Here is a 13,132-nt window from a genome sequence, read left to right as displayed (position 1 = left end):
TCCCACCACTGCACTAAACACACATGAGGGAAAATGGCAATACAGGGGAAACACCACTTAGCTTTGCTCTGTTGCGTACGCTCCTAGCAACAGAGCCCACCACCTGTGTGCATCTTCTCCTCCACCCGGATCTTTCACCATAACTGGATCCTTCACCATAGTTCAGCCTTGGAGCAGAGTCCACCACCAGTTGCAGCTGTCCAGTAACAGAGTCCCAAAGATGAGTTCAGCTCCTGCCCAAAAAGTCAAGCATGCTTGAGTCCAGCTCTCAGCAACCAAGTCCCGCATACTGAGTGCAACTCTCTCCATAGTCGTCACTCCACCAAGCCATGCAAGCAGTTCCTGCCGACACCATAAACTGTGACTCCACCATGCCATGCCAGCCCTTCCTGCAGACCACCTAGCTGCCACTCGTCCCCTCTGGCTGGGCTGCGCAGGACATGTTCTGCTCCTTCCTCACCCAGGCTTGCTTTCCCAATGACAAACACAATATCACCAACAGTGATTGAACACACCTGACTCTCTTTTATAGAGCCTCACACCTGAATTATAATTACATGCACTAAACCAAAGAAACTAAAGTGCTCTACAACTCACCACCACCGGGGCAATGTAGAATGAACGACACCACGTGTATTAATTCTAATGGCCACCAGGGGCAATCACATCACTTTGGCACCTAGCCAAAGGAAAAAAATTCACTTATCCATTTAATCTGTCAGATCCACGCTGGATCATGACAGTTGGGAGCAATTTTTAGGGAGCACGATACTCTGGAGAATGATATCTGGGGCCCACCATACACTGGAGCATTCCAAAGGTGGACATCAGTTACGGGAGCAGCATTTACAGGGCCCATTATACACTGGAGCATTAGAAATGGGGCCGATTATATATGGAGCATTATTTGGGCCCATAAGACACTGGAGCTTCTTCCATGGTGAACAACATATACTGTAGCATTATGTGGAGCTCATCATATACTGTATGGAATATTATATGGGACCAATGATTCTGTATGGAGAAATATATGGGCCTCATTACTCTGTATGGCGCACTATGCGGTGGCCATAATACTGTATGGAGGAATATACTGTCTGTTTTTGGAGCTATTGGAGAATTTAAAATGGATATCAGTCATGTGATGTAAGAATTGAAGTATTTTTCATTGTACTGTACCGCTATTTCTCTGCTGTATCAAAAGATCATGAATTGTGTCATGTGTTAAAGGAGCCCAGTGACACTCTTTGGCCCTGGGCCCATGAAAATCTGGAGCCAGCACTACCCCCCCCCACAACTTTAGCCAAATAACCCCCAGTTTTCAATGCCTATTATTATAAAGTAAATTAAGATTGACAAGCTTAAGGAATAAGAATTGATGTTTTTAGCATTCAAATGGGCACTGTAGGTGTGTTTCCTGTCGTCCACTCACTGCCGACTTTTCTTCCCCATTGACTTACATTGGTTTTCGTGTTTCAGTCGGACTTCGAATGTTCACAATAATCGGCCGATTTCATTCGACCCGATTTTTGCGAAAGTCGGGTTTCTTGAAACCCGACTCGACCCGAAAAAATTCAACGTCGCTCATCTCTAGTATTGAGTAGTTTTGGTGATGTATTTCTGTACTTATGGTGGATCCGATGTAATATTCATGTACTGATGATGGTTCTCTATTTCCCTATTGTTAGTGGTTCTTGTAATGAATTCATGCACTGATGAAAGTTCTGGCTCTGTATTCCTGTATTGATGTTGATTCTCATGATGTATTCATGTATTGAGTGATGGTGGCTCTAGTTATGCATTCATGAACTATTGTTGGATCTGGTCATGTATTAGTGTATGGATGTTGGTTCTAGTACTGTATTCATATACCTATGTTGCTGTATTAATGTAGTAATGTTCTTTTGGTGCTATTTTTATTTCCTGACAGTGATAGTTCTAAAGTTATATTCTTATTATTTCTATACTAATGGTGGTTCAGAGTTCTGATGATTTATTCAAGTGCTGATTTTTGCTTGGTGTTTAATTCATGTATTGCTATTGGTTCTGGTTTTCCTATTGGATCTGGCTATTGGCTTTTCCTACTTTCTTTTTCCACTTCTGCTCCTCTATTCTTGACATTTTATTTCCTGGCATGAGTTTACTTTAGTTGCAATAGATTTGGCTGGTTACATTGTTTTAAGGTCTACTATCCCCATTTGGTGGCTCAATGTATATCGCTCCATTTTATATAGCAGTTACGTTATTACACATTAATATATTTTTGTAAACTAAAAGTATTTAAAGCTGAAAGAGTTGAGAAAAATAAAAATGTATTTACTTATTTGGTTTTGTTGCTAGCTGTTCTCTAAAATGTGTGTTTTATTTCACAATAAAAATAACATCTGGAATTAGTACACATAAGCACATTAGAGGAATTTTTAAGGGTTTTGCAACAGTTTTCTGTCATTAAAAGGTCACAATTTTTTTGCTCAAAAATATTTTTTGACTTTTTATACTGCTATTTCTATTTTTGATAACTGTGCATGTGTGACACAAGTTCATACTAGTAAATATAAATGCTACTTACTCTAAGTAAAGGGAGTTCAAACAATACGAGGTCAGGTTAAGGAAATGGCGCAGTAAGACAAAGGGAAGTCAGAGACGAATTCCAATACACAAGCCGAGGACAGGAAAGCCAGAGAGACAAAACAGTTTACAGGGAGAAGGCACAAGCAAAGTCAGGTCACAAGCAAAGGGTCTAAGCCCGTGAAGAGAATCAAGTCAATCTGGGTCAGGCACAGAGTGCAGAGGGATCAATGTTACACAGGCAACAGCAAGTGTACGATTGACTTTGGGGGGAGGAACTAGCATGCTTAAGTAGGAGCCTGATTAAGGAAAATTAACACAGGTGATTGCAGCACAGACCCAGCACAGACTGACAGCCTCCGCACAATATAACAAAAAGATAGAAGCATAGTGGAAATTGTGACAGTACCTCCTCTTCCAGAGGGGCCACCGGACCCCCAGGTTTCCCAGGAAACCTCTGATGAAAGGCCTGGACCAACCGATCAGCCCTTACAGAATGAGCTGGAACTCAGGATCATTCCTCAGGTCCATACCCCTTACAATGTACCAGGTATTGAAGGGAATTCCAGAGCATTTGGGAATAAATGACCCTTTGTACCTCATATTCCAAGGTTCCCTCAATAGACACCGGAGTAGGAGGGTGTGAAGAAGACAGAACAGGGAGAATAAATTCCTTCAACAACGACTTGTGAAACACATTAGGAATACGGAAAGACCGAGGGAGCTTTAACCAGAAGGCAGCTGGATTGAATACTTCCAGAATTTCATAAGGACAAATGAATCTAGGACCCAACTTTAGCGAGGGCACCTTCAACTTAATATTCTTAGAGGAAAGCCATACCTTATCTCTCACTTTGAAGGCGACCCCTGACGAGGGCCTCCTATCGACCTTCCACTTCTGCCGATGCTGAACCACCCCAATGTTCTTTTTGTTTGTTTTCAATGCTTTACTTATTGAGAATCAATGGTAGCATGACAACAGTGCAAGCAGAACCATCAATGCAGACATAAATACAGAAGGAGTAAACAGTACAATGTTCAAGAGGCCATACAGGTCCCAAAGACATTAATGATATCTAGAAATTGTCCAAGCCTAAAGGGATGTAAATGTACACAACACCGTCAAAATATCGGTACTATGGAAAATGATTGATTCTTGATTAATATTAACAAACAAACATATTTAGAACAAAACTGAAGCTCTGATGTTCAATAACAAACCCTCTGATGAGATGGTTAATTAGTTAGGAGCCAAATCAGAGCACAAGGAAAGGAGCGGGTAAACCATATGGGTGTACCAAGAGAAAAGATGGGGGACATGGGGAGTTGGGGGGAAAGTGGTCCGCAGGCATGTTGGCCGTGTCCTAAAATCAAGGTGTGGGATCAGGCACAAACATGGAAATGAATTTATCTGATTTCCTATATGATACCCAGAGACTCCAGACATGCGAAAAGGAGGAAAAACTATGTGTAGAAAGTGCTGCCGATTCTTCAGTATAATACAGTTGGTCGATTTTAGCTAGTAGCTGATTCGCGCACCCCAATTTTCTTTTTAACCTTCCTCCAAACATCCCCCAGCTCTTGAATGGTGACATCCTCCCCAGGACACCCAGAACTTATCCTGGAAAACTCACCAAAATGAAGAGGAAACTCGTAATTATAGAAAAACGGCAAGGTTCCCATGGACTGATTAATCCGACTGTTAAAGGCAAGCTCATCCAGCGGAAGAAATGATGACCAATTCTCCTGCTGATCAGTGACAAAACATGCTAAATTTTGCTCCAAAGACTGATTTGTCCTCTCTGTCTGACAGTTAGTCTCAGGGTGATAAGCAGAAGAAAAGGACATGTCAATCTACAGTTGAGAAGGCGAACTTTTAAATTGCTATTTTGCATCTGTTTTCTCTCAGAAAGGAAATGTAACTTCAACTGTTCTTCACTGTCCTATTAAGAGAATAGAAGAATCCAGGATATCTATAGACAGAAACATAGTGAGGAAACACTTAGCTAAACTAAATTAATTCAAGTCTCCAGGTCCAGATGAATTACACCCCAGAGTACTGATGGAGATAGCAGAAGAAATTTTTAAACCCCTCTCCATAATCTTTGAAAATTCTTGAAGAACAGGAGAAGTCCCAGAAGACTGGAGAAGAGCAAATGTTGTTCCTATCTTCAAAAAGGGGAATAAGGTGGACCCAGGCAACTATAGACCAGTGAGTCTGACTTCTATACCAGGAAAGATCTTTGAACAAATTATTAAACAACATGTATGTAAGTACCTGGATAAGAATGAAGTGATTAAACAGAGTCAGCATGGGTTTGTAACTAATAAGTCATGTCAGACTAACTTAATTTCCTTCTATGACTGAATCAATGATTGGGTGGATCAGGGAAATGCTGTATATATAGTATATCTTGACTTCAGCAAAGCATTTGACAAAGTATCTCACACAATCCTTATTGAAAAAATGACTAAGTATGGAATGGACAAGGCAACTGTTAGGTGGATTCATAACTGGCTTAGTGCTCGGACCCAGAGAGTGGTCATAAATGACTGCACATCCAGTTGGAAGAATGTCTCAAGTGGGGTACCACAGGGGTCTGTCCTGGGCCCTGTATTGTTCAACATCTTTATCAATGATTTAGATGAAGGAATTGAGGGTAAACTGATTAAATTTGCTGATGACACAAAGCTAGGAGGAATAGCTAATACTAGAGAAGAGAGAGAGAGGATTCAAAAAGATATAAATAAATTGGAGCAGTGGGCAGCAACTAACAGAATGGTTTTTAACAGGGGAAAAATGCAAAGTACTACATCTGTGCAATAAAAATGAAAAAAGCATATACAGAATGGGATGAATAGGGCTAAGCTACAGCTCATGTGAAAAAGACTTGGGTGTACTAATAGATTACAGAGTGAATATGAGTCAACAGTGTGATGCAGCAGCAAAAAAGGCAAACGCAATTCTAGGATGTATTAACAGAAGCATACAGTCTAGATCACATGAAGTCATTATTGCCCACTACTCCTCTTTGGTCAGACCTCATCTGGAATATTGTGTCCAGTTTTGGGTGCCATATCATTTTAAAAAAGACATCAACAAACTGGAGTAAGTTCAGAAAAGAGCGACCAGAATGGTGACCGGTCTGCCATCCCTGTCTCATGAGGAAAGGTTGCAGGATTTGGGAATGTTTAACTTGCAAAAGAGAAGACTGAGAGGAGACTTAATAGCTGTCTACAAATATCTCAAGGGCTGTCACATTGTAGAAGGATCATCTTTATTCTCATTTTCACAAGGAAAGACTAGAAGCAATAGGATGAAACTAAATGGGAGGAGACACAGATTAGATATTAGAAAAAACTTTTTGACAGTTAGAGTGATCAATGAGTGGAACAGGCTGCCACAAGAGTTGGTTAGTTCTCCTTCAATAGAAGTCTTCAAACAGAGGCTGGACAGACATCTTTCTGGGATGATTTAGCGAATACTGCTTTGAGCAGGGGGTTGGACTAGATGGCCCAGGAGGTCCCTTCCAACTATACAATTCTATGATTCTATGATTCTCTGCAGAAAGCCCCCCAAAATCTAGAGACAAATTGTACACCCCTATCGATATAATATTTATAGGAATCCCATGCAATTGTACCACATGAATAATAAGCAGGTTGGAGAGAGTTTCAGTATTGGGTAACCCAGATAATGGGACGAAGTGAGATTTTTTGCTGAAGCGATCGACTACCACCCAAATAGCAGTCTTCCCCCCAGACCACGGTATATCTGAAATGAAATCCATGGGCAAATGAGTCCATGGTCTTTCTGGAACTGGCAAAGGAGCCAACTCCCCAGCTGGATGGCAATGCTGTAATTTGGTGCGTTCACAAGTTTCACAAGCAGACACAAAATATCTAATATCCTTATGCACAGTGGACCACCAAAAGAGTCTAGCAACTGACTTCTTGGTGGTAGTGACTCCAGGATGACCACTCAACACAGAATCATGGAATTCCTGTAAGAGGCATAATCTGAGATACATGGAGACAAACAGCTTGCATTCAGGGGTATTGGAAGGAGCCAAGGACTGAGCAGTACGGAACTCAGCTTCCAGCTCAGAGGAAACCATGGCCACAACAACATCCTGAGGAAGAATGGAGGAAGAAGGTTCTGGAGGAGACACAGAATCAAGACTACAAGACACGTTCTTAGACCCTGGTCTGAACGTAATAGAAGAATTGAATCGTGAAAATAATAAAGACCATCGGGCCTGTCTAGGTGTCAACTGCTTGGTAGATTCAATATAAGCTAGATTTTTGTGAACCATCAGCACGGTGACTGGATAAACAGCTCCCTCCAAAAATGTCTCCACTCTTCAAAGGCCAACTTGACCACAAGCAGCTCCTTATTACCCACACCATAGTTTCTCTCAGCAGGAGAAAAAATTTTTAGAGAAGAAGGCACATGGTCGCAGGTTAGTTAAAGTCTCAGGACATTGAGACAATACAGCCCCCACTTCGACCTCAGAAGCATCTACCTTCACAATAAACAGCCTCTGAAGGTCTGGATGCTCATGAACAGGAGCAGACATAAAACATTTCTTTAAATTTTCAAAAGTCCCAACAGCTTCCGGTGACCAAACTTTTAGCTCTACCCCTTTACAAGTGAGGTCAGTAAGAAGCTTGACAATCTGAGAAAATCCTCTAATAAATTTTCTGTAATAATTTGCAAACCCTAGAAAGCGATGCAGAGCCTTACGGTCACTGGGTTTAACCCAATCAATGATGTCTTGAACTTTCCCAGGATCCATCTTAAACCCAGAGGCTGACACAATGAAACCAAAGAATGATATTTCTTGAACAGAAAAGGTAGATTTTTCAATTTTAGTGAACAAATAATTATCCCTCAACCTTTGCAAAACCAAATGGACATGTTTATAATGTGATTCCAGTTCAGGTGAGAAAATCAGAATGTCATCCAAATAAGCCACAATAAATATCCCAATATAATAAGAAAAAATACCATTCATAACATTTTGAAAAACTGCAGGTGCATTCGTTACACCAAAAGGCATGATGAGATTTTCAGAGACCTTCAGACATTAAAAATGCTGTCTTCCACTCATCACCCTCAAGAATACATATCAGATTATATGCCCCTCTAAGATCCAGTTTGAAAACCATTTGGCCCCTGAAAGTTGTTTAAATAGATCGGGGATAAGTGGAAGTGGATAAGTATTTTTAACCGTTATTTTGTTTCATTCTCTAAAATCGAGGCAGGGACAAAGAGCTCCATCTTTCTTTTTAACAAAAAAGAATCAGGCAGCTACCGGCGATGAGGAAGGGTGAATATGACCTTTTTGTAAACTGTCACTAATATACACTTTTAAGGCTTATTGCTCATGGCCAGACATGTTATACTGTACAAGCGAGTCTTGGGTGATTTGGCATTAGGAATGAGATTAATTACACAGTCATAGGGGCAGTGAGGAGGTAATATCTCAGACTCTTTTTCCGAAAAAACATCTCCATAGTATTTCAGGTATTCCGGAAGACCCTCCAGACTTTGTCAATATCTCTCCGATTCCAGTCAGTAATCAGATTGTGCGTACGTAACCAAGGAATACCCAACATAATTCCAGCAGGTAAATTGTCCAAAACATAACAAGAGAAAAATTCCATATAAAGAGACCCCACCTTGAGTGTGAACTCTACCGTAACTAACTGAACCAAATTTTTGAGCAACGGTGTTCTGTCAATAGCCACAATTTGAATAGGGATTTGTAGCGTAACTGTCCCTAATCATAACTTCAGAACCAGTCCCATATCTATGAAATTAGCAGCAGATCCGCAGTCAATAAAGGCAAATGTGAACAGACACTGATCTTGAAAAAGAAGTTCAGCATTTAACAACACCTTATCAGAGGAGTAAAAGGATACCTGTAAGTCTGAGTGACCTCCTTGACAATCACCCAGAATTAGGTGTTTCCGACGGCTTGTTTGCAAGCAATCCTTTAGGAAATGTCCAGCTTAGCCACAATAGAGACAGAGTCCAAGTTCCCCATGGTGTCTCCTCTCCTTAATCCTTGAGCTGGCAGCACCAACCTCCATGCGTTCCACCTCAGGTGCACAAACCGGGCCAGTTGGACAAAATAAAGTCTCTTTTTGGACTTCGCATCTCTCCTGCAGCCTCTGATCCATGCGGATAGCCTGAGTCATGGCTTCCACCAAACAGCCAGGTGGAACATGTAGAGCCAGAGCATCCTTAAGAGACTCCGAAAGACCCCTGAGGAACTGGCATCTGAAAGCTGCATCATTCCACAGGACCTCAGAAGACCACTGACGAGACTCAGTACAATAGTCTTCTGCTATGTGGTTCCCCTGTGTCAGGTTCATGATCCTTGGCTCTGCCACCTTGACTTTGTCAGGTTCCTCATAGATCTGTCCTAAGATGTCAAAAAAGGCATCCACCGAAAGACGTTCAGGAACAAGCGAGGGTAGAGAAAATGCCCAGATCTGAGGACCCCCGCAAAAGTGACATTATAATTCCCACCCGCTGTTACTCATTCCCTGATGACCGGGGGCACAAGGCAAACAATAATTTGCAACTCTCTTTAAAATTCTGAACTGGTCCTTTTCTCCTGAAAATTTGTCAGGGAGTGCTATAACAGGGGTTCAGTGGAGCTTAGCGATATGTCAAATGGCTCAGAAGTCATAACAGCGGTTTGAGGAGAGGAATGCTGAGAGGCAGTAAGAGTACTAGAAATCTGACCCTGTAACTGAGCATGAGAGGAAGCCAGTTTGTGTTGTTCCAAGGCCAAATTTTGGTCTAACTGAGTCAGATTCGTCACCTGATCACCCAACGTATGTAACGGATCCATAGGTGGGAAACTGAAAAAATTTTAACGGTCAATCATAACGTGCCGCGAATCACGCTAGTAGATATAAATACTACTTACTCTAAGTAAAAGGAGGTCAAACAATCCGAGGTCAGGTCCAGGAAATGGCGCAGTATGACAAAGGGAAGTCAGAGACAAAGTCCAATACAGGAGACGAGGTCAGGAAAGCCAGAGAGACAAAACAGGTTGCAGGGAGCAGGCACAAGCAAAGTCAGGTCAGAAGCAAAGGGTCTGAGTCCAGGAAGAGGGATTAATGTTACACAGGCAACAGCAAGTGTACGATTGACACTGGGGGGGAGGAGCTAGCATGCTTAAGTAGAAGCCTGATTAAGGAAAATGAACACAGGTGATTGCAGCACAGGCCCAGCCAGACTGACAGCCTCGATACAAAGTAACAAAAAGACAGAAACAGAGTGGAAATCGTGACAGCATGTTTAGCTATGCAAATTAAATTTTTCTAGATTTTGATAGTCTCAAACTTATTCCAGTAAGAGGTTGGTGTAAAAGTGGAGTGGCATTTTAGACAGAGGTGTATACTTTATTAAGATGAGCCATATTAAAAATCACGTGCTACAATGATAAATTTGGTGCAAATAAAGGTAATACAAAAAGAAGAAAAACTAACTTCAAAAAAATCTGTCCTGATAAATTCTCCTGATGCTATTTTTGACAAGCAAAATGTTCTTGAATAATTTTTATGACATTCCTACTTTTAGTCACTACACTTTATTACTTTTTACTTATATTTTGTAACAAGCACACACTGTACTTCAGTACTGCTAAAGTCCTGGGCAGTTTTGCTAATATTGTCCATTAGTTATCTGATATGTTGCCCCTAATATCTGAAAATAAGTCTTCAGTCCATTTAGAATTATTACAATTTACACTCTTCTAATATTGAAGCATACAAGGCCTCTTGTTTTGAGCAGAAACAGCCCAAATACACTATGTCTGTACAACTGAAATAGTAGCTGGGTGTTTTTCAGGACCATGGACAAGTCAAGTATTTCCTAAGACAGATGGCACAATCTTGGGAAATATTCTTCATTTATACGATTATAATAATTTCATTACTATATCAATAGATATGATATCAGACAATATAATACAGTGACACAATTCTCTAAACACATATAATAACCTGCAAATCACAACAAATCACCTGAGCAGATGTTTCTTGAAACATTATGAAATCATCTGTTCCATGCATTTTAGACACTTAGTGCTGAGGCAATTTTGTATTTGTCTGCAGCAGTAATCCACATGAAACAGATTATTTGATGAGCTGCTCGTTTGGTTCCTTTATGGCAAAAGGCTATCAATTACCCTTTCCAGTGTCAGAGTACAGAACAGTACCAAACATTGTAGTGTCTGGGCTCTGTTCAGTGGTAAATAAAGCGGCCTCATACTTAATGGACGCCTCTGCGATGGATGCTTCACCGTTCAGTCAACAAGTGTCACAGATCTTTCTGGCATTATCTATATGGAGAGGAATCTATGTTTCCCCTATTTAGGATGGATTCTTACAACATAAATAATACACCAGGAAACAAATAAACACACGATCTGATCAGTCTAGATTAGTATCCACTATTAACCAATAACAAGGCTCTGGGGTAACTGCTACTACAGATTTCCAATGATAGCCCAAAACTGAGAAGGGGAAGAATTGGACCTAGTTTTGAGATCTAACATTAAGAAGAATAAGCCTACAGTAGCTATGTATGGTGGATAAAGTGAGGCATGCTGCTCTCTGCATCCTGCTAGCAATTCTCCATCCAGCATTCTCTTACATTCTGCACCAGGGCATGTAGCTGAGATGTGGCCAAGCCCTGGTACATAGGACAGTATCTACACATTCACCCTACTTCCCACTGACGCCATGTCCCTGGAATGAGGAGTATGGCAGATATGAAGCCCTGGACCCCCACAACCTCTTTAATTACTAACCAGTATTAATAATGTAGCTCCGAGCTCTGCTAATACACGTGGGTCTTGCTGTGGGTGTGATCAATGTGAATTCAGAAATTAAACTTCTCTTGTCTGCTGATTCTATCAATGACAGCTTAGGAGAAAGGGAAAGTTTCTGAGGTCATCCTTCCTCACATCACAAGATGAGATCCTTATCACAGTGAGCAGATAACAAGCCTGGAATATCCTCTCAAGCTGCAGCTGTAAACGCCACCTTCTCCAGGAGTGTAGGTAGCCCCAAGAACCCAAGTGCCATTATGTCTTTGTATAGAATGGTCTTGTCACAGGCAGCATCACCATTATCTCTGGGTCAATCAGGAAAGCTGGTCTGATCGCTGCATACTTGGCTTTGCTTGCAGTAACCCATGATTAAGGGTGTCTTTTCCTGGGATAAAACAGGAGCTTGATATTCCTTCTTCAGAGGTTTAGCTTTCTAGATGCCTGGAAGAATCAATGACCTGACATTAAAGTCCAGTAAGTGCCTAAAAGAGCTGGGGGTTGTGGCTGGCACTGCCAGGCAAGCTGTTAAGATCTCAGCTGCCAACTCACTGCATCCTGCAGAAGAGAAAAATCACATTGCTGGTATTTTCCTTGTGGAATAAATCTTGCTCCTGTATCTGCTGGATCATGCACTGGGAAGAATATGAGTGTCTTCAGCACAGTCCTTTAAGACATCTGACAGAATGAATTACAATTGAGAAATGCAGGCGAGGAAAGTGTTTTGCATGTCATTGAAATGCATGAGCACAAGTGAATGTATGCAGGGAGCAGCACATAAGATCTATCTGTCTCTATTGAACTCTTGAATGTGGAGCCCTGGCTGGGGAAGAATCAGGAGGAGGGGACTGGGAGGTGCTGCCAGGGGATTCTCTATGCCTGTGCATACAATAAGTCAGTGGATAGCTTCTCTTAATGGGAATATCAAAGCCTTTTCCAATCTCAAGTTGTCTGATTCCACAGAAGCTAGGAGGGGAGGCTGCTGCTGCTGCTAATAAGCACCACAGTCTGAACCTGACCACTGCTCCACATGCATTCAGGCTTTCCTGTCTATCCCCTATTCAGACAATGTTACCTCCTTGTCGCTGGCTGCACGTCACACTTCATTCACAAAGGCATCCATATCAACTAGGAGTTGTACACTTTCATCAAGTAGCCGTGTCCCTGTGTTTTGCCATTTTTATTATGTGTAATATTGCTTATTATTATATATTCTATTTAGTATTTATTGTAGAGAATATCTAAAAAAAAATATACACAAAGCTTATATAAGGTATTACATAGTAAATATAGATTCTTATCATGCCATTGTATACTAAGCAGCGTGACTGTGAAAAGAAATATTTTTTATCTTATTTTTACTATAAGTCTAAGCACACATTTCCTTTGCACTTTCTATATGTGATCCCATATAGAGGAACAGAGAAATAGAATCGAAGTGTAACATGGATTACTAATGCAAAAGGAAGCAGAAATTCCCCAATGATTATTATAGGGGCCGTCCGGTATCCATTTTGGGGCAGTTTTTAGAATGGAATTAAAAGTTCTAAAAGCTACTCTTCTAAAAACGAGCACAAAACAGAACCAGGACAGACCCCATAATAATATATACAGAAGGGAAAAAAAGTAGTCAGCCACCAATTGTGTTCGTTCTCCCACTTAAAAAGATGAGAGAGGCCAGTAACTGACATCATAGGTAGATCACAACT

At 41.1% G+C, this 13,132-nt stretch overlaps 1 protein-coding gene across 1 annotated transcript in view; it reads right to left on the bottom strand.

The window, feature by feature from the left end:
- VWC2 (von Willebrand factor C domain containing 2) overlaps positions 1–12,356 on the bottom strand; it is a 1,187,314-nt gene extending 1,174,958 nt beyond the window's left edge. Inside the window, exon 1 of the mRNA XM_073549849.1 lies at positions 11,406–12,356. The gene's annotated coding sequence lies outside the window, so the exon portion shown is untranslated. The remainder of the gene's footprint in view (positions 1–11,405) is intronic.
- Positions 12,357–13,132: the final 776 nt, after the last annotated feature.

This window comes from Dendrobates tinctorius, unplaced genomic scaffold (assembly GCF_039654945.1).
Source record: "Dendrobates tinctorius isolate UK_male_01 unplaced genomic scaffold, ASM3965494v1 ptg000162l, whole genome shotgun sequence".
Taxonomy (NCBI): Eukaryota; Metazoa; Chordata; class Amphibia; order Anura; family Dendrobatidae; genus Dendrobates; species Dendrobates tinctorius.
This window is presented reverse-complemented; position numbering and strand designations above follow the sequence as displayed.